The sequence below is a fragment of the Adiantum capillus-veneris genome, chromosome 20 (assembly GCF_014529385.1).
Source record: "Adiantum capillus-veneris isolate H3 chromosome 20, ASM1452938v2, whole genome shotgun sequence".
Lineage (NCBI taxonomy): Eukaryota > Viridiplantae > Streptophyta > Polypodiopsida > Polypodiales > Pteridaceae > Adiantum > Adiantum capillus-veneris.
In genome coordinates this window covers 80,679,208-80,701,758 of record NC_140950.1, presented here as the reverse complement: position 1 = coordinate 80,701,758, position 22,551 = coordinate 80,679,208, and positions in this window count along the sequence as shown.

Sequence of the window (22,551 nt, the reverse complement as noted above, 5' to 3'; positions counted from 1 at the left end):
GCTGGTTCAGTGGAAGGATACTGGGTAGTTCCATCTCAGAATTCATTTGGCGGCTTTTTCCTTCTCAGCTGGAAGGTTGATATTAGTCTATGTAGATGATGAGAGCTCTACACTGACATTTCCAGCTGGCTCTCTATCATTGGTCAAGTCCAATCCCTAGAATGAGAATCAGACGATGGATTTTTAGCCTAAAACCAGAATCAGACAGGGGAATTTTTCAAAAATTTTGGAATCTTGCCAAAATTCAAGAAAAAAGGGAAGGATGTAGACAATTGAGACAGTTTCACTAGGTGGGAAGCTCTCTTGAGAGACGATTCAGTAGTTAGTACGATAATTACCATGGTAAATCCAAGTCATATAAATAGGGCCCATTACACTGTCATCAGGTTAGCATAATCGGGTTTTGGTGGAATTTGTTGGCAATTGTACTCAAGTTGTCAATCATTGGCAGTTGTACTCAAGTTATCAATCATTGGTAGTTGTTGTCGGCTGTAGTTTGTCTATCCTTTTGTTCATAAGCCACATCATACTCATTGTAATCCTTCATCTGTAATTCCAATTACAGCAGTATATTCCAGTTATACTTACTCTGTACTCAGTACTCCGAATTTGAATTTGAATATCATTCTCAGTACTTAGTCTGGTTCTTATTCCAGTAAATGTATTCCAGTTCAATTTTTGCTCCTTTGTCCAGTCTACTGTCTGAACTACTACATCACCAGTAGCTGAAATCTTCTAACACTGGAATTAGCTATCTCAAGAGATCGGCTCCAATTCCACATGCTATAGCATATGAGAGTCAAAGACTCAACTTCGATAAGTGAGTATTGGCAAATACAAAAAAGAGCTACTAGCTATTCTATATGCCCTAAACACGTGGAAACACTGTCTCTTGGGGACTGCATTCATCCTACGAATGGATCACAAAGCCTCAAGAACTTCATGACGCAAACCAAGCTCTCCGACAAACAAATGAGGTGGCAAAATTTTCTTTTTCAATTTAAATTTCATATTGCTCACATTGTTGGCAAGCACAATCAAGTGGTCGATGCACTTTCACAATGACCAAGGAGAAATGTGTTGTCTATAGCAACTCACAATGATCTATCTTTTATGGTAGATGAGTATGCTACTGACCAAGAATTTAAGTATGTAATTACAACCTTTGCAATAGGGACTTTGTGAGCATAGAGGGTGAACTTTAATTGATGGTAGCAACATAAACATAGCATTTAAAGGCATAAACAATACATTTGCAAGAGAGAAAGAGTTTAGAGAACATGACAACAGTGGAGGACCAGATTTATGTGGAGTCGGTATCCCCTCCAATAGGCATTTGTATTATAGTTTCTCCCATCAAGAGAGACTTGGTACAATACAATCTTTGTGCTCCTTGTGACCTAGCTAGGTGATGAAATGAAGATGCAAATATTCATGCATCACGAGCATAACATAAACTTTGCAAAAAGCATTAACTATCCCAAGGTCTCAAACACCTTCGAAGGTGGAGAGAGCTAGCGGGGAATGAGGGTAGGGAAGAGGAAGAAGAAGCATTTCATAGGAGAAAGAATTAGTTCCTCACTTATCATCACTCTTCTTGCTAGAATACATAATAGCATAGTAATGAAGATGGAGAAGATGGAAAGCTTAAGCATTGAAGCATGGCTCTTTGTTGGATTTGCATTTTCGTAGCCAAGAGTGTTGGTGTAAGCTCTCAACTTCTCTTGTAGCACAAGATTGAAGCTCATTTGACCGCTGCAAGGCTGGCCAATCACATGCAGGATGCATTACAAGCAACAAGAGTAGTCTTGGGACAAGTGTCCCCTTTTCCCCTTTGAGAGAAAGGACTTGATAAATGCAAAAAAAACTAATCAAATCTACTTAGTTATCATTGGACCCCTTGGAAGGCCAACCAATAGGCTTTGGACACTCCTTGAGGGTAATGTAGCTAGGGGCTTGACATGTGTCCTACTTGCCTCTGGAGCAAGGGGTGCCCTTTGGGAGAGACAATGGTCAAGCAACCACCCCCCTACTCGCATGGATTTCCCCCTCCTTGTAGGGATATGTGTTGACGTTTTGTGACCCCTCAACCCCCTCAACCTTGGGCCTAGTTCTCACCACAAGCTCAAACCTTAAGCTCCTCAAGCTTGGGTTGGGTTCCCACCTCAAGTACAACCCTAGAATCTCAAGCATGACAAGCACCTCAAGCATCTCAATCATCAAGCACTTCAAGCATCTCAAGCATCTCAATCATCAGGCACGACAAGCACCTCAATCTTGGGCTGGGTTCCCACCTCAAGCACAATCCTAACTTACCTAAGGTCAAAGGACTTTTAACACTAACCTTTGGAGGTCTTCAATGAATCTAACTTAAGGTGTTTCAAGCACCATTGGCTAGCCTTTCTCTTTGATAGACCATCTCTCATTTGGACCCTTTACTATTGGCCCCGTGGTGAGATAGATCTGTAAGCACATATCTATATTCTAATTTCTAACCCTTGTTCTCGTTTATTCTCCCACATTAAATGATCAGTTTAATATGATAAAATCATTTGGGTTGGTTAGATATTAGATTTTATGACATTACCTCTCTCTTGAAATCATAATTGTCCTTGACTATGAGGTAGAAGAGATAAAGCCTTAGTCTTTAGTCAATGTGGATTAGTGGGTAAAGGATATTCCCTTTTTACCCTACGACGTCTTTCCAAGATGGATGAATAATCTATTTGGTGCTTGGGAGACGTAGCTGTCACAAGCATGTCTTTTCTTTAGTCCATTTCATTATCCCAAGTAGGGTGACAAATTCTACTTGGTGTTTGAGAGACATCGTCATCACAAACATGATTCTAAGCATGCATGCTATTTAAATTTGTGCACAATAAAAAGAAAACTAGTCTTATAAGACAAAAACATTGGTCATTTAAAAGAGATTTGTACATTTGCTTACTCTAATGTGGCATTGTAAGCATTGACAAGGTTTATACTATCCTTAAGTTGTATTCCTTGCATCCGTCTAGCATCTTCAAAAGGATAATTTTTGAACTTAATAAGATACCGCCGGATAATCTTACCATGTCAGTACCTTGGCTTCATGCTGAAAAATAGCTTTTGGTTGTAGCATCTCTTCTTGGTCTTGAATGTTGGGAGGGTCTTCAACAATTGGTTCACTTGGTGGCTCTCCTTTGTAGTACTTAAGTAGGCTCACATGAAAAGCATTGTGTATGAGTGGGTAGCTTGAGTTGATAAGCCATCTCATTGATGGGCTTCAAGATTTGGAAAGGACCATAGTATCTTTTTTCTAGCTTAGCATAATACTTTTGATGGCCCGTAGGATTTTTTCCCCTCGTTTGCCTCAATCGAGCCTTCGGAAACTTAAGTAAGACCCAATCATTTTCTTGAATGTTAAGGCCCTTCTGTGCTTGTCAGCAGCAACTTTTTTCCTTTGTTGAGAGATGGATATATCTTCCTTAATGTTTTAGGTCTTCCCTCAATGATTTTGAAAGGTTCTTTTTTTGTAGAAGTATGTACAGTATTATTGTACGCATATTCTACAAGAGGTAAGTATGTTTCCCATTGTGAGCATTCATTTACTTCAATAACATAAGTCTTTAGTAGATCGAGTATCGTAAGATTGGCTATCTCACTTTCGCCATCCGTTTGTGGGTGATAGGCCAAAGAGAAATTCAATCTTGTTCCTAGATTTTCAAAGAGATCTTTCCAAAAATTACTGGTCATTCTAGGATCTCTATCTGCATGATGGATGTTGGCAATCCATGGTGCTTGAAAATCTATGATATGAAGAGAGTTTCCATTTGGTGTGCCTTAATAGTCTTTTTGACAGGAATAAAGTGTGCTTGCTTGCTAAACCTGTCGACTATTGTCCATATTTGCGTATTCCCATGGATAGACTTGGGTAATCCAAAGATAGAATCCATGGATATACTCTCCCATGGTGAATTTGGGATAGGCAATGACTAGAGAAATCCAGGTTGCTTCCCTCTATCATACTTGGTCTTTTGGCATGCCACACATTTTGAAACATATTCTTGTATGTACACTTTCATGGTAGGCCATTAGAAATACGTCTCTACTCCTTCGAGATTAGGTTGAATGCCTTGCATAGGGAGGAGCATGGGATCCATACATGACTTTCCTCACAAAGGGAGTGGGTAACACATAGCCTATTGGCATGGAGAAGATAACCATCCTGCAAGGTGAATGGTTCTTCTTTCTTCCCCAAAGCAAGGGATGACATTATGTCTCTATAGCCAGGGTCAGTAGCATACTCATCTATCATAGAAGATAGATCATTGTGAGTAGCTATAGACACCACATTAACTTCTGTTCATCATGAAAGTGCATCGGCCACTTGATTGTGCTTACCAACAATGTGAGCAATATAGAAATTAAATTGCAAAGAAAAATTCCCACCTCATTTTTTGATGGAAAGCTTGGTTTGTGTTATGAATTACTTGAGACTTTGGTGGTTGGTTCGTAGAACAATGGAGTCTCCAATAAATAGTGCTTCCATGTGTTTAGGGCATGTAGAACAACTAGAATCTCTTTCTCATAAATGCCTAAGACATGTTCATCTGTATTGAGCCTTCGGCTCTCATATACTATGGCATGCCCTTCTTGAAGCAAGATTGCTCCAAGGCAATGACCACAAGCATCACATTGGACCTCAAATGGCTTTGAGAGATCTGGAAGCATGAGGATTGGTTGGGAGGTAAGCATCTCTTTAATCATGTCAAAAGAATTTTTCTCCTTAGCACTCCATGAATACTTGACGTTCTTCATGTAATGGTCCTACTATTTGAGAAAATTTAGCTATGAAGTGTCTATAGTATGCACACATACCAATAAAACTTCTTAGCTCATGTAGACTCCTTGGATTAGGCCATGCTTTTATTATCTCTAACTTCAATGGATCCATTCGGATACCATCTTGCGAGATAATATGACCTAAGTATTGAATCTCTTGAAGGAAAATTTTACTTTTCTTATGGTTGAGAAAAAGATTGTTCTCCCTCAATGCTTGAAAAATCACTTGGAGATGTTGCTTGTGTTCCTCCAAGGACTTCGAGTAGATGAGTCAGTGTATTATTCAAGCCAAAAGGCATGACTAGATATTCATAAATACCAAACATTGTGCAAAACACGGTCTTTAGGATATCTTCATCCACTATCCTTATTTGATAATAGTCACTTTTAAGTTTAATCCTACTGAAGTAGGTAGAGCCTTGTAGCTTATCAAAAAGATCTTCTACCCGAGGCATGGGAAATTTGTTTTTGATAGTGATACTACATGATAGTCCACACACATATGGTATGTACCATCTTTCTTTTGAACTAAAAGGAACTGGAGAACAAAAGGGAGAGGAGCTAGGCCTCACCATCCCTTTGTCAATCAGTCCTTGCACTTGCCTCATGATCTCGTCTTGTTGAGATTGAGAAGCTCAATAAGGAGGCTTGTTATGCGGTGAGCTTTCTGGTAGGAGCTCAATTCGATGTTCATCATCCCCTCGTTTTGGAGGTAAGTCCATAGGGATATCATTGATGAACACATCCTGGAATCCTTTTAGAAAATTAGACTCTAACTCTTCTTAATTCCTACCATTTACATTTGATGAAGCATTAGGACCTTTTAGGGACTCTTTGACAAAAATCATGGACGCAAAAACTAAGCTCTTCATTGATTTATCCAAGAAGGTAAATTTACGAGTGGTATAGTATGACCAAACTCACTAGCATCTATATACATGCTCTTTTCCCTGTAAGTGAAGTAGATTCTCCTTTTAGGGAACTTCATGTTGGCAGCCATGCGATTGAACCATGGTGCCCCTAGGATAGAATCCTCATGTTCGAGAGGAGGGATGAAAAATTCTTCTTTGTTGACATAGCTTTGGACATGAAGCCTCAAATTCCCAATAGAGGGAGTAACGGAGGCTTGTTGTCCCTTGAAATCTGCATTGACCGTTACAGTATCTCCCATCTCAAAATCTTGAATGCTCAACTTGGTGACCAGCTTCATTGATATGACGTTGTGAGTAGATCCAGGGTCAAACAAGATGAAGGCATCATGCTCCCTTACCTTTCCTCAAGCATAGGAGAGAGGTGATCCTTTGCAATGAGTATCCTCTTTTGGAGCTTCAATGGTGGAAGCTCTAGGAGTCTCATTGCAAGTATTTTTCTTGGGTCAAGAATGATAGCCATGTTCTCTCTCCCCACACTTAAAACACTTATGGTCCTTGTGAAAAGCTTCAAGCTCTTCAGGAGAGATTTTGTTTTTACCTTTGTAAAATCCCTTCTCCTTGGACCGATTGTTGTTGTTGTTGTTGGAATTGCCTTGGGAAGAATTTTGGGCATTGGTCTTCCCCTTTGCATCACTTTTGTCTTTATTTTCCATGGGCTTGAAATTTTATCTAGGCCCTTGTTGGAAATTGATGCACGAAGAAACCATGGTGTGGTGGATTACTTTGGTGATAGAGCCAGGCCGTTGAGAGTTGACATACTCGGCCATCTCTTCGGGTAGTCCCGCACAATACTGTTGCTTTTTCTCGGCAAAGTCTATCTTTTGCAAAATAGTAGCCTTGAGATATAAGTCCCAAAATGTTTCTATGTATCTGTGGATAGAATCATGAGAGAGAAGCTTCAAACTGCGCCATTCGATGAGCACTTTGTCCTTTGCATTGCTTGCAAATAATTGCTTCATTATGGAAACTCATAGAGTTTTCCATGTCTTTGGGCTTCGCTGTTGCCATGCACGCTATCCCACCATTCACGAGCCGATTTCTGGAAGTGCATATCTACATGGTGTATCTTAGAGGACTCCATGAAGCTCTCATCTCCAAAGGCCGGGTCAATGCCAGAATTCTTGGGGCGGTCTGACCAATCTACACGCCCCCCAAGGGTTTTGTAAATATAGCATTGTTGTATAAATTAGAGTGCCATTTGGTTATTGTTTGGTATAACTCTTTTTTATTGTATGAATCTTCATAGAAATACTCGTGTGAGCCCTTTGTGATGCAAATCTAGTAGCTTTACGGGAGCTAATTCCTTTGCATTATTGTTGATTCAAAATAGTTGTTGGCACACAAAGTGGTTTGGACATAGCTTCCTGCAAGTTTAAGGCTGAGAGGCTTGCCTTGCAACCCAAATTTGTCCTGTTCAATTCTAGAAATAGCTTTGAGGTCTTTCTATTGGCCATAGCGCTCTCTCTCTTCTTTGTGGATGGCTTGTGCTTTAGCGTGGTTAAGTTCTTCTTTCATATTTTCCAATCAAGCAAATATGTCATCATTAGAAAGACTTATCGTGAAGTTAACAAGTCATCACATTTAAACCACTTATTGAATATTACTTATAACCTTGAAAGAAAAAGACAAGATAACTTAATCATGTTGCAAGAAAGACATAATATCTATCACCTGGTCATTGAAAAGAGACAAGATAACTTGATCAATCATATACTTTACATTTGTAACTAGAGAGAGGACAATATTCAGATCATTACTTTAATCATCACCTGGTCGTAGACCAAAAATCATTACAATGTCATAGACCACTATATGGGCACCGTTTAGACAGAGAGAAAGATCAAATGGGTTAGGTCAGGTTGAGGGATTGTTTCACTTGCCACTCTCAAGGTGTGTAAGTACATTGCTTTAAAAATCCCTTTTACTGGCTCTTGTAACACTGACATACACTTCAAGAGTCGTTTACAAGTATGACATATGGAGAAGATGTCCATGGATTTATTCCAGGGAGGGGGATTAGTAGATATGCATTCTGGGGTGTCTCATGGGAAATCTCTCTCGATCTGATTTCTAATTCTATTTGCAAGTCACCAAGAGGAGGAACTTATGTTGTTGTTTTGGTCTTTGTACATGACCCCTAATCCACAATGCTTGCATAGACCCCCTTCTATCCAAAATGAAGCATCATGTTGCGGGAGTGCAGGTCATTGTGGAGATAGTCGTGCGTATGTAGATACTTCAGGGTCTAAAGAAGAGTGTTTATTATTTGCAAAATTTTATTTTTAAATAGCCCTATTGTTCCTTCAGTGGTCACATAATCTCAAATGGCAGGTTGACTGCCATCTACATTGCACTCTTTTATCCATTGCTCTACATGGCCGCCATTCCAAAAATGTGAAATGAGCATTGGACGCTCTATGTGGTGGACCATGGCAAGTGGATAAATAATTCCACAATGAGCGATGTCCAAAATTGTGGCTTTGTCTTTAGCCTGTTGATTCACTGTGGGTCCATACAAGTGGACTTTGAATATCTTCGCTGCATACAGTGGATCTATAAATGTAGGATGTGTGACACCTACATGCTTCACATGTACCCATCTCCCTAGTTCTCCTAGCTGTGGATCTTGTATGTTGAAGATTACACATTTTGGTAGAAGATGCAATACAGTGGGGAGCTGAGACTGATCCAGAGCAAGAGTGGCACTAGCAGCAGACTCTATTCTAATAGTATCTCCTTGCTCTTTGGTAGCATTGGAAGAGCTATCTTCCACTCTCATTTGCTTTGATGCTCTTTCCAGCTTCTCCTTGCTCTTGAACTCAGTATACTATTGTTGCACAAGTTGTATGTAAGTAGATATGCCTGGTAAAGTAATGATTTAAGGATTTTTAAAGATCCTAAAAAATCATTGCAATAAGTCCAATAGACTGCTTGACCATGTTCAATAATTAATCTAATGTCATAAGAGATATGTCAAAAGCAGCGAGTGTAAATACAAGCTAGAGATGCTCAAATACAGACTTTGCTAAGGCCTATGTGAACTAGTAATAATGCTTTAGGGCAGAGGGGTTTAGGAAACAACGAGGCTCAGGTTCTGACATGTGATGAAAGTGATGTACTATAACTTTTAAGGTAAATTTTTGTTGATGTTTTTCTAGCTTGGTATCCGCCATGTCTGCAAGATATAATTTTAAAACATAAACATTATCAGAGGAGAGGATAAACTATCAAAATCGCGTCATGACCCTAAACCATAAACAATTGACGTAATGTATAGCAAACAACAATATATTATGATTACATACATTGTACAATAGAGAGGAGAACACACAAAGAGAGAGATAGAAAGAGGTGAACAGGCCAGGAGTGTGAGGGCCACTCATCACAAGAATTGGACCCTATTATGTGCACTGCAGAATACATGTAAATGATTGGAGCGTACATGTGAACAACCAAACTTATGTGAAGTACGCTCAGCACAAGTCCTAGACATTGTTGTAATATTAATTGATAGTTTAATCAATTTAATCCCAGATGAAGTGTGTGGAACGCACAACACAACCATCAGGGGAAAGTTTAACAATCTTAGATTATGGTCAAACATTGTACATATCTATATCCAAGACAACACCAAGTCATCTAGTGATGAGTGGCGTATCTATGGAATGGATAGTACCACTACAAGAGGCTATTCATATTAGCGACGCTGAAAAAAAAAAATCCCGGCGTCGCTATGAGCGTCGCAAATTTACTTGCAAATTTCCGACGCTCATAGCGACGCCGGCTGGGCTAAAAAAATAACAGAGAGCGCCCAAAAACTCAGATCTCAGATCTGAGTTTTTCGGCGCCCTCAAGCAAGAGCAGGTAACGCTCTCCCTCTCTCTCTCTCTCTTTCTTCACACACACACACACACACACACACACACACACACACACACACACACACACACACACACACACACACACACACACACACACACGAGGAGAGGAAGGAGAGCCAGGTATGATCCTTCCCTCTCCTCACTCTCATGTTCCCTTCCCCTCTTTCTCTCTCCCTCTCTCTCTCTCTCTCACACACACACACACACACACACATAGTGTTTTTGAGAGAGAGAGAGAGAGAGAGAGAGAGAGAGAGAGAGAGAGAGAGAGAGAGAGAGAGAGAGAGAGAGAGAAAGAGTACAAATATAAACAAAAACGCACACACACATACATAAACAAAGAATGCACACACACATTGAGAGAGGAAAAGAGAGAGAGAGAGCATGCATAAACAAAAAACGCACACATTGAGAGAGGAAAAGAGAGAGAGAACATGCATAAACAAAAAACGCACACATTGAGAGAGGAAAAGAGAGAGAAAACATCCATAAACAAAAAAACGCACACACATTGAGAGAGAAAGAGAGAGAAACTAATTTAACGTCGTAGGAAACTAATTAAAATTAAAAGACCTAAAGATCTAGCCGACGAGGAGTTGAACTCAAGACCTATTATTCAAGAGGGAAATGGCATAACCAATCTGTCATACTTGGCATGGGTGATAGAAAGGTTATACCATTTATCTCTTTTTATTGGCACACACATCCACACACGCGCACACACACAAGAAGAAGAGAGTTATAACGTCGTAGGAAACTATCCTAAAAGACGTTAAAGATTAGGTTAGATGTAGACTTAAGTTAAATTAGATTTAGGTTTATTTAAGTTAAATTAGATTAGATTTAGGTTTATTTTTAGTTAGATTTACGTTTATTTACGGTAGATTTAGATTTACGTTATATAAGATTAGATTTAGGTCTCCATAGACTGCGATGCCTGCATGAAGCGGGTGAAGAAAGCCCTCAATGGAATATAGGGTATTGCTGCCTTCACTCATGGTGGGCTTCGTCGATCCAAAAGTACTAGTGAAATGTCTTCAGAAGATAGGGAAGAAGGTGGATCTTCAGGGCGACAAGAGTCACTACATCCCCGACAATGACCATCTAGACAACCTCTAGTCATTCAACAGCAACTTCAAAGTTAGTAACAAGAGCAAGAACGGTCCAAAGGGCCAATTGCTGTCGTCAGATGTGGATGGAGATGAGGTAGCGTCACCGCCGGAAGTTAACTCTCACATCTTTAGTGATGAGAATGCCAACTCTTGCCGAGCTATGTGAAAAATAAGTTTTAAGGTTCTTATAATCCCTGTTAGTTTAGTTCTTTGTTTTTAATATAACATAATTTATGTTAGATTTAGATTTATGTTATATTAGATTAGACTTAGGTTTATTTAGGTTTACCCACACACACACACACACACACACAAGAAGAAGAGAGTTTTAACATCGTAAGAAACTATCCCAAAAGACGTTAAAGATTAGGTTAGATGTAGACTTACGTTAAATTAGATTTAGGTTTATTTTTAGTTAGATTTACGTTTATTTAGATTTACGCTTATTTACGTTAGATCGAGTCCACGCAAGAATTACTTACGGTTTAGGGTTTAGAGTTAGACGAACAGTGAAAAGATCTACTGTGAAAAGATGTTAAGATGCTGTGAAGTGCTACAGCTAGAGAAGAGGCAAAGAAGTTTTGTCCACTACATGCAGTATCATGTAGACGTGGGTCTGTAGATTTCTTGTACCCACAAATATAGGTATTGACCAATAAAGACGAGATTATAACCCGGTGGTTCTGATCTCCGTGCACCTCTAGACCGAGGTGTGCGGGGATTGGACATGACTAGAGAATGTGAGGTAGAGAGAGAGAGAGAGAGAGAGAGAGAGAGAGAGAGAGAGAGAGAGAGAGAGAGAGAGAGAGAGAGAGAGAGAGAGAGAGAGAGAGAGAGAGAGAGAGAGAGAGAGATAAGACGAAGAATGCCAATAGAATATTAAATTTGTTGTCCATGTTATAAGATTTTTGTCCTCATTATGAGTAGTGACGAGGATGTGGGACCGTCCAACCAAAACACCTATCTCTCAACGAGGGTCTTATGTCCTTGTAATCAATGCAAGCATGCTGTGCGACGGACAAGACGTGTTTCTTTGCAGCACGTTCGCGAATTTGACGAGTTCGATCCATCTATTATAGATCAAGTTGTTGCCAATTATAACTCGTCGGACTCTGACGCTGGCCAACAAGCAGCAATCTTGCAACCCAATAGACGTGTTCGCAGGCGCTTTGGTCAAGCAGCATATGTGAGGCCACAAGATGTAGCCTCTGACAGCTCGGGGGATGATCATGCAGAGCACATTCCCAACGAGGCAATGTTTGAGCCCGAGATTGATGAAATGATCGAGACGATCATGGATTCAGAAAGGCTTATCTATGATGATATGAAAAGTGAAGCCGATACGCCATTGTATGATGGAGCACGTATGTCTAGATTGAAAGCACTCCTGGTTCTTCTCAACATGCAGGCAAAGTTTGGATGGAGTGACCCTAGCGTCACAGCGCTTTTCAGGTGATCTATTACAATTAGTTTACTGTAATAAAACTCTAAATGTATAATGATCTGATAGATTTTCACACGACTGTATCGTATTTTTATGTTGTGTAGATTGCTTAAAGAGCACATACTACCAGCTGACAATGTGATGCCAGATTCCCGAGATGAAGCAAGAAAGATTTTACGAAACTTGGGGATGGATTATGATTCTATCCACGCTTGTCCTAATGACTGCATTCTTTTCAGAGGGGAATACATAGACATGGAGAAGTGTCCGAAATGTGATTCCGAAAGATATCGAGTAGATCTCCATGGGACAAAAATTCCACAAAAGGTTTTGCGACATTTTCCTCTGCTTCCTCGCATCAAGCATTTCTTCGAATGCAAGTCCATGGCCGCCCTAGCATCATGGCATGAGGAGAATAAATCTTCGGATGGTGTGCTACGAATTCCTACAGATTGTGCAGCCTGGAAACATATAGATGGAACATGGTCGGATTTTGCCAGGGAAGCTCGAAATTTGCGCTTAGGCCTGGCTATGGATGGCGTAAATCCATTTGGTCAAAGATCAACATCTTATAGTGTATGTCCCGTTGTCATCGTCAACTACAACATTCCCCCGTGGTTGACGACGAAGAAGGGGCACCTATGGCTAAGCTTGATTGTGCCAGGGCAATATAAAGTGGAGAATATGGATGTGTATCTTCGTCCACTATTGGAAGAGCTACAACAATTGTGGATTGGCATAGAGGTGGTGGATATGAGCCGACACACAGGACGACGGAATGCTTTGATCAGAGGCATTCTAATGTGGACCATGCATGACTATCCCGGGCTAACAGAATGCTCAGGTGATCTATTGACACTCCTCACTCAGACACTGTAAATCTTGTTTTTTCCCATAGTTGATCTATTATCATGTGTATACATGCAGGGCTTCAAACAAGCGGATACAGAGCATGTGTCACATGTGGACCTAGACTGAATGCACGTAGGGCGCCCTCACTGAAGAAGCAAATCTACGAAGGTCATCAAGCGTATCTTCAAGAGAATCATGTATTACGCGACGGCTTTTTGGGAAGAGAGCCACCAAGGATGTCTGCACAAGCATGGTTAGAGCAGAAGGAGATGTGCGATGACGGATTGCCTCCAGGGATGAAGAGATTATCTCTATGGTACGAGTTACCATACTGGCCCCGACTCATGATCAATCACTTGCTCGATCCAATGCACATATTCAAGAATGTGGGTAATCTACTATGGGACCATCTGACCGGCAAGAAAGATACTTTGGGAGCCAGAGTTGACCTTAGAAATGTGGATCGTATGGAGCAATATTGACCGCAAACAGCGTCTGATGGATCGATAAAACTCCCTAAAGCACCATGGATTTTCACAGGAGCCCAAGAACGCAAAGTAAAAGAGACCATTCGATCTTTGCGGACCCCCACTGGCGTAATGCACTCGCTCCGAATGTGTTTTACTAAAGAAAGAAAGCTTACCGGTTTGAAGTCACACGATTGGCATAAAATGTGTCAGGTACGTTCATAGTGGACTTTAATATCATTGCATAAAATGTGGACTTTAATATCATTGCTGCACATACTTTACAGTTTATTTTACCGGTTGCCATTGAGGGATGTTTGTCTCTCGACATCCGTAACACAATCTACAAACTTGCAAAGCTGGTGCAATGGATCTCACAAAAGGAGATCAACGTAGACTCCATACCATTCGCCAAACTAAATGCTGCGGAGCTTGTGTGCATGTTTGAGAAACATTTTCCTACTACCATGCTAACCATTCAGGTGCATCTTCTTGTTCACATAGTTGATGAGGTGGAAATAGCTAGCACAGTTCATTCCAGATGGATGTTCTTCTTAGAACGTTTCATGAAAACGCTTAAGGGATATGTGCGTCAAAAGGCACGTCCGGAGGGTAGCATGGCAGAAGGTTGGTTGGTATCAGAGTCCCTAGTGTACATTGGAGAGTGGCTAGACGGATTTGATAAAGCTCGGGACATGCTATGGCGAACCATAGATGATGAGCGCATATCTGGGATTGTCATGTGCAATCTCGGTGTTGAGAAGAAGATGACGGAAGATCCAGAGGCTAAAATCAACCGATTTTGCATGCTTCACAATCCAGTGATGCAAAAGTGGATTTCACAATATGAGGTTGCAAAGCAAGAGCGACAAAGGGTACGAATCGAGTGGAGACGGGGAAGACGACCACCGATGCACTATCCGACGGTTCTGGAGAGCCTACCAACGTTCATGAGCTTAAGATGGTTGCACAACCAATTGAAAAGCGCACAACAATGCGGTGACGAAGTGACTGAGGAAGAGTGGGAGTACTCTCGGGGTTGCGCGACCAAGGTAAGTTTGCAATGTACGACTAGCTAGTGACTTTATTTCTAAACGTTTGAATGGCCACTTTGTTCCTTGTAGTATAAGTCATACACAGCAGCATGGTGTAAAGGTCGACATTTTAGGGTGGAACGGATCGACAAAAAGCGTTTTACTCAAGATTGTGGAATCATGGCAAAATTTGAATAGTCTAGTCGACGACGTTCCTCTGATGCAGATCCTGTGGTGGCGGAACTCACTTACTTCGGCACGCTACAAGAGATTTTGAGGATCGATTACAGAGGATTTTTTGTCGACTTGTTCGACGTGCAATGGTTCAAGATAATCATGGAGGGTCGCAACGCTACTGTGCGTAGAGGAGAGTCTGGTTTTCTTGAGGTGGATTCTACTAAGAAATGGAATGACCTAAGAGTCACTTTTGTACTACCCGAGCATTGTGAACAAGTAAGTATGTAAATAGTTAACATCCCCCTTTTACAAGTTATGTGCTTGAAAGCTCTCATGTAAGTTATGTGGCTCTGGCAGGTAATATTTCATCCTACAAAGTCTACATCAAACTGGTGGTACGTCATAGAGGTAGCCCCTCGTAGTGCAAGGACGTATGAAGGCTACCATGTGCCAATCACAACGGCATCAATGGAGGAGATCATAGAAGATGCTCAATCAGAAGCCGCTGCGGTGGTGCCAGACGAGCATCAAGATGCTACTACTCTATATGGGGTGCATGTAGAGGAGCTACAAAATGAAACAAAGGATATGTGTTTAAATGGAGAGCTCTATATAGATATAGGAAGTTATGCTGAGTTATGCGAGGATGAGAGAGAGATCTCTTAAAGCCACAAATATTGTATTTGAACAATTTTGCTCCGTGTTGTAAAAGCTCTGGCTCTCTAAGTACCTTCCATGGTGTATAACGCTCTTTTCTACTCGCGCTCACATCTTTTGATTGAAAATTCTGAGTTTTCGACTTGCCTCTTCTATCACTCAATTCATTGCGTCATTGTATTTATATGTGTCATTACGTCATTGTATTTAAAGGTCTTTGCGTCATTGTCTACTCTATTCATTCAATATTAAGTTTAAATATTCGTGTGTTTAATGCAGGTATGGATGATGAGGAGTTTCTTTCTTCTTTGTCACCGCAGCAGAGACAGTGGTACGTGGAGCGTCATCGCTCTGGCGCATCATCGCGCGTTCCTACTCCATCCGCATCTCCCTCTCTTTCGGAGCATTCGGCGCGCTCCGAAGCTTCAGCGTCGACGAGACGAGCTTCACACTTGTCTAGACACCGGCGCTCTAGTGGTGGCGGTGGCGGTTGTTGTGGGGATTCCGCCACCGATGCCTCCACACCGCCTCGTGTTCGACGAGGCTCTTTACCCTCCCCTTCTTTGCCCACCCCCACACCAGCCACAACATCGCCATCTACACCAGGTTTTGCGGGGCTGACTGTTCCTAGCAGCTACACACCTCTACCTACTCCGCCAGGAGCCACCCCACTCGACACTCCTCGCTTCGGGGCCCAGACACCGGTGGAGACACCTGACGTCCGTACCTCCATCGACACGCCGCTAGAGACCCCTGCCGGGACACCCAGGTTCACGCGTCACCGGCTAGAGGGCTTGCCTTACTCCGTCGACTTCTGCGGCGACATCATCATGGATGATGACGGCAAGAAGGTGATCTCGCGCATGCGTGGTCTTTGCTCTCAGCTGTTTAGACACTACATACTAAACAAATGGAGTGAAGTACCAAGTGATTTAAAAAACAGAGTCATCAGCATACTTCATGATGAGTTTCCCATTCCAACATGGGATCAGCGCTTCAATGAAGACCTGATGAAGATTCGAATGTGCGAATACTGCAAACACAAGCGTTCCGAAGTGCAAAAAGCAATCAAGCATGGGTGGAACATGCCAGATTGGCTGGCCAAAGAAGATTGGAAGAATGCGAAGAAAGCAGCGCGCGAGAATCCCGACAAGTGGAAGCAACAAAAGGATGCAGCCAGAGCGCGAGTAAAGGCAGGGAGCTCGCACCACTTGGGGAGCGGTGGATGGGCATCATTTGAGGCCGATTTTGTAAGTGTTTTCGCATTGCTCTTTATGTTCGATAGTTTAGGGTTTATGAGTTTTTTAATTCTAACATAATGAAATCTTTGTATGTTTTGACAGTGGTCGATGACAGGACGTGATCCCACACCGTACGAGCGCGAGTACGCACGCAGGAAGGGCTTAAACGCCTTGATGGACATTCTCAGTTCTCGCGGCGGCATGGTTAGTATTAGGGTTTACTCTTTTCTATTTTTTGTATTGTTTTATAAATGTCGTTATATGTTTATACTTACTGAAAGCTGTCTTATTGTCTTTTTTTGCAGAATCCGACAGATACGCCGCTTGGACGCGATGAGACGTCTGACTAGACGACGTGAGTTTAGCCGTAGCTAGATAGCATTAGTTTAGGGTTTCTCATAGCTTATGTATCATGAGACGGATTTTATACGTCTTTTTGAACCATGTATATTATTACATTTGTCACCACAGTTCATTTTGCCAATCAATTCTTTATGCCTATGATGTTGTACAATTGTCATTATTACATTTGCCAATCAATTCATTTTGCCTATGATGTGTACAATTGCCAATTTTATGCTTGTCAATTTTGCAAACAATGCGTCTTGTAAGTGACTATTTTGGGTCTATTATCTACCCTTGCACTTTTTTTAAAAAGTGAATCAAGTACAATATGGTTGATGGGTGGCAGGGCATTCAATGCCCTGTCACCAAATTTTTTTTCTCTCGGGCGTCGCTATAACCGTCGCTATTTATGGCTCTGTAGCATCGCTATGAGCGTCGCTATAGACTTCTGTGTAAACGTCGCTATAACCGTCGCTATATGCGTCGCTATATGCGTCGCTATATAGCGACGCTCATAGCGACGCATGTAGCGACGCCTATAGCGACGCTCTCGTAGCGACGGTTTTAGCGACGTCGGGGTTATAAAAACCTAGTGTATTTCTATCGCTAACAGCGTCACAAGAGCACACAACCTCTTGTAGTGTACAAGGGCAAGGTGTGTCATGCTAAGATGAAGAGGGCATAGGTATGCATCTCTCCACTCTTAGGTAGACAAATGTAACCCTCATATTTCTATGTAGTAAGAATGATGATGTGACTTAATCTAATCCCTGATGAAATGTGTGGAACTCACAACACAAACATCAATGGACAACTTAACAATCTCAGATGCAGACCAAATATTGTATGTATCTACATCCAAGACAACACCAAGTCATCTAGTGATGAACAATGACGTGTCTTTGCAGTTCAAAGCACAAGAGACCATAGTGCGTCACACAGAGATGAAGAGGGCATAAACTATGCATCTCTCTACTCTCTATTTGGGACGAGAAAAACTCTTGTGTTTCTATGTGGTACAAATGATGATGTGACCTCATCTAAAATTGAGAAACCTATAGGTCACTCTGAAGTGAGAGGTATAGCATCATGCCTACTGCACTCCATGAGTCGACCACTAAATTCTAACTTAACTCTGTGGTGAGAGATATACTATTGAACCACACGAGTGAGAATCTAAGTCTGTCCTAAAACCCTTACCTATAGTGAGCCAAGTGGATGCACAACATGAGAAAAGCGACTAGATTCTACTCACTTCTGGAGTGAGCCGGATGGCTACACACCACAAAGTGGCCTATAACCTACAAGCCAACTCTATGGTGAGAGAAAAACTACTACACCACACGAGTTTGGCACAACCGAGAAAAACAAGTTAGGACACATAAATAAGTTGAAATTTATACCTCAATAGTCTCTATCCATTGGGAAATGCACTGTAGCTCTCCAATTATGCAATCTCTCAACTCCTAGCAAATTAACAAGAAGTTCTGATCAAAACCGGCGAGACTGCCTTATATTAACAATTTTTTCAATCGAAAGATATTTTGATCAAAATATTTTTCGATCAAAAATAAAAAATACGACTATTCGAGATTTTGGCGTTTAATGACGTTTTTTACGTATTTTTTTTTGAGACAGGCATATAAATGCAACCTAGAGCTTGATCCAAAAGCAACAAATTGCGTGTTCATTGGCTATTCCCTTGAGCAAAAAGGGTACAATTGTTACAATCCTGGCACAAGTAAAGTGAGGGTGAGCAAGGATGTTGTTTTTAATAAAATATCAAGTTGGTATGCTGATGTAAAAGATGATTTGGGGGTTGATGTAAGAGAGAATGTGGCTGCAAAAAATACAATTGCACAGTCACAAGTTTTGAGTGGGCCGCAAGGGTCCTCTAGTGCAAGTCATGGTGAGAATCCATGGAGTGGCAGGCTACGTGAAAGAGCGAGTCCTATGAACTCTTCAAATGTATCAAGGAAAGGAAAGGAAAGGAAAAATTTGATGATGCCCCTAAGTTACCAAATTTGAGTGCTAGATATGATGATGGAGATAGCGGTGGTTCTGAGCAGAGTTTGGATGAGGAGTTTGGCATATCCTCTGTGAAGACTCTAGGTGCAAGAAGAATGTAAGCAGGGAATAGGTCACCTTGAAGTGATCTTGGACCACATACGTCAAAAAGAGAAAGATATCCTATGCAACGATTGACTTATGAGAGTTATGTAGCTCGTCATTGTGCATTTATGGAAAAGATTATAGAGGAAGTAGAACCCACATGTTTTGAGGATGCTGTGAAGGATGAAAAATGGTGGTAAGCTATGGATGAAGAGATGCTTGCACTTGATGCAAATGGAACATGGGAATTGTTACCATTACCAAGGGAAAAGAAGACTATTGGATTTAAGTGGTTTATAAAATATAGCATAATGTTGATGATAGTGTAAGCAAGTACAAGGCTAGACTTGTGTCCAAAGGTTATGCACAAACTTATGGGATTCATTATGAGGAGATGTTCAGCCACATAGATAAGATCACTACCATTCGTGTGTTTATTGCAGTGGTTGTTGCATTAAAATGGGTGTTGAAATAGATAGATGTAAAGAATGCATTTATGAATAGAGACTTGGAGGAAACTGTGTATATGGAGCAACCAAAAGGTTATGCAAATCGAAGGCTACGTGACCTTGTATGCAGGTTAAAGAAAGCATTGTATGGACTAAAGAAAGCACCTAGAGCTTGGTATGAGAGGATTGTGACATTCCTCATTTCATTGGGCTTTGAGATATCTTATGTAGACCATTCATTGTATGTGCAAAAGAATGAGTCAAGAATTGTTGTGTTATGCATCTATGTGGATAATTTGATTTTGGAAGGTGATAATGTGGTTGAAGTAGAGAGTGTACATGCTCTCCTTATACAGGAGTTTGACATAAAAGACTTAGAAGACTTGCGGTGTTTCTTGGGCATTAAAATTATTTGCACATAAGAAAGTGTATGGCTTTCTCATGCTTTGATATTTTGAAAAAGTATGGTATGGCTGATTGTAAGCCATCTTAAATTCCCTTAGATCAAAATTTAAAGTTGGGGAATGATGCAGGTCAAATGCTTGATAATGCTACCATGTACAGGAAGATTGTGGGTAGCTTGATCTGCTTCACTATCTCACATCCATACTTGAGCTACACATTTGGATTGGTAAGTCAGTTTATGTAGTCACCGAGGAAACCACACTTGGAAATAGTGAGATACACTTTGTGCTATGTGAGTGATGTTTTGGATTATGCACTCTTTTATAGGGCTGATGTGGAGTTGCAACTCTATGGCTACATAGATACGGATTGGGCTGGTAGTACATACGATCACAAGTCTACCAGAAAATTCATGTACTCACTTGAGAGTGTCCACCACTTCATCAGAGATAAGATCTAGTAGGCGACATCGACTTGGAGTAAATGATGAAGGATGAGCAGTAGGTTGTAGTTATCTTTACGAAGGCTCTTGGAGCGGCAAAGCTACAACGGTTTCAAGCCATGCTTGCCATACAAGTGATGGCATTGAGCTTGAGGGGGATTGTTGAGGTGTCAAGCTCAACATGTACAACTCTTGGATGACTAGAAAAGTAGAGTCTACAAGAACTCAAGATCCAATGGTAGTTCTTGGTGGTATAGGGCTCGCAACTTGCACTACAGGTGAGCTAGTAACATGCATAGTGGGTGACCTACAGAGGGCTCTAGGAGAAGAGGTACCTGCAAGTGGTTTATGGGAAATTTTTGGGGGCTACATCGTTGCAATATTTCCAATGACCAACAAAATTATCAATCCAGAGGGATGAGCTACCCGGCTAGGCCATGAAAACACTCACACAATTAGTGAGCTAATCATGGAAACACGAATGGTTGACTCTATGAGGTGAGCTTCTCGGCCTATGGAGGAGCTAATCCACTATCAAGGGCAATCTCCACATCCACTTCTCTTCACCTCTAATCAACCCAATCACACACACTAGCGATTGCAAGATGCACACAACACTAATCCTATCATGCAACACACTAAGAGCAAGCACACACACATAGATCTATTGAGAACCACACTCCAATCAAACCTACATGAACACACAAGCAAGAGAGGGCAGTCACATAAGATTAGAGAGGTATTAACCACTAATTAGTCAAGATCTAGCTAATCTAAGAATCATAGGCAATCATAAGAAGCATGAGAGAGGCATAGTGAAAGAGAATTAAGCATTGATTAGTGTTAACCAAGTCACATGAGCAAGGAGAAGCTCAAGGACTCCATATCCACACACCTCAAGAGCTCTCATCAAAGAGTGCTCTCAACAAATGAGCTTGAGAACCTAATTTTCTTTACACACTACCTTATGTACCTAGGGTAAAAATATGCAATGTCCGGGAACCCAAGGCCTTTAGGGATACACTACTTATTGAATCTACTACCTAGGCACACTAACTCACGTGTTCTTTACAGCTTGGAACTCCCATTGAGCCTGTAACACATTAAAATATTACAATGGCTTGAAATAGATCCGGAATTTACAATACGTGACCATTTTGGGAAAATGTGAAAAATGTGTAACTCCAATCTTCAATGATTCTTTGTATTCATCCTCGATGTGCATTTGTACATCTTTGGTTTTTAACAGCTTTTGTTAACTGACGTTGACTTAGTTAACATTCCACCCTTCCAATTTTAGTGCTCGTTCTCAGACACTGTTGAAAAGTGTTCGTAAAGGTAAGGGAAGGTTTTTGATTGGTTGTTGATGGGTTGGTCGTCTTCATTTTCGTTGGATTTGTTGATGAGGCTCAATTTTTTTGCAGCATCTTCATTGGTCCGAATATGTTTGATGTGAGAGATGATGTTGCATTCGTCCGTTGTAATAGCATAATGATGAGGCTACTGTTTATTTATGAAAAGTCTGTACAAGGGAAGTAGAATGATGAGGTTCTAAATTAAGGTCTCATACCTGGATGAACAAAGGGGAATAACCCAGTGAAAAAAAATACCTTTGGGATAAGCGCATTATTGGAGCACTTATTAGCATTGGAAATATAAATAAAGTACTCAAGGGGTTATTTGCTGATGATATGAAATTAAAAAGGTAGCAAATATGAAAGGGTAGCATGATGGAACATTGGTTTGCCTATTGTAGTCCACCCAAAGTACATAAATGGAAGCAAAAAAGAGTGTCTAATGCATATGTACAATAATGGAACATCCTATGTATGCATACACAGAAATGCATGTGGGAAACAATATGTTGTGCAAGAAAGATTTTGAGGGGTCCTTCAGAAAGATGGTGTAGCTATAAAAGCATATGACATGGATTTGCAAGCTGGCACCCCTTTAAGAATGGTTTTTGTTGACGAGGATATGTGTTCTCCTCTTACTATGCACTGTGTGTGAGTGTTGGACTCTATCACACTCCACCAATTGTAAGTTAATAGACTTAGACTCTTATGCTCATCTCATCCAGCATGAGCGACATGCCTTAGATATGCTCAACTCTTTCAGCTTGAACATAAGACTAATAACTATGACTCTTAGCACAATTTTTAACACCAGGTTGGTAA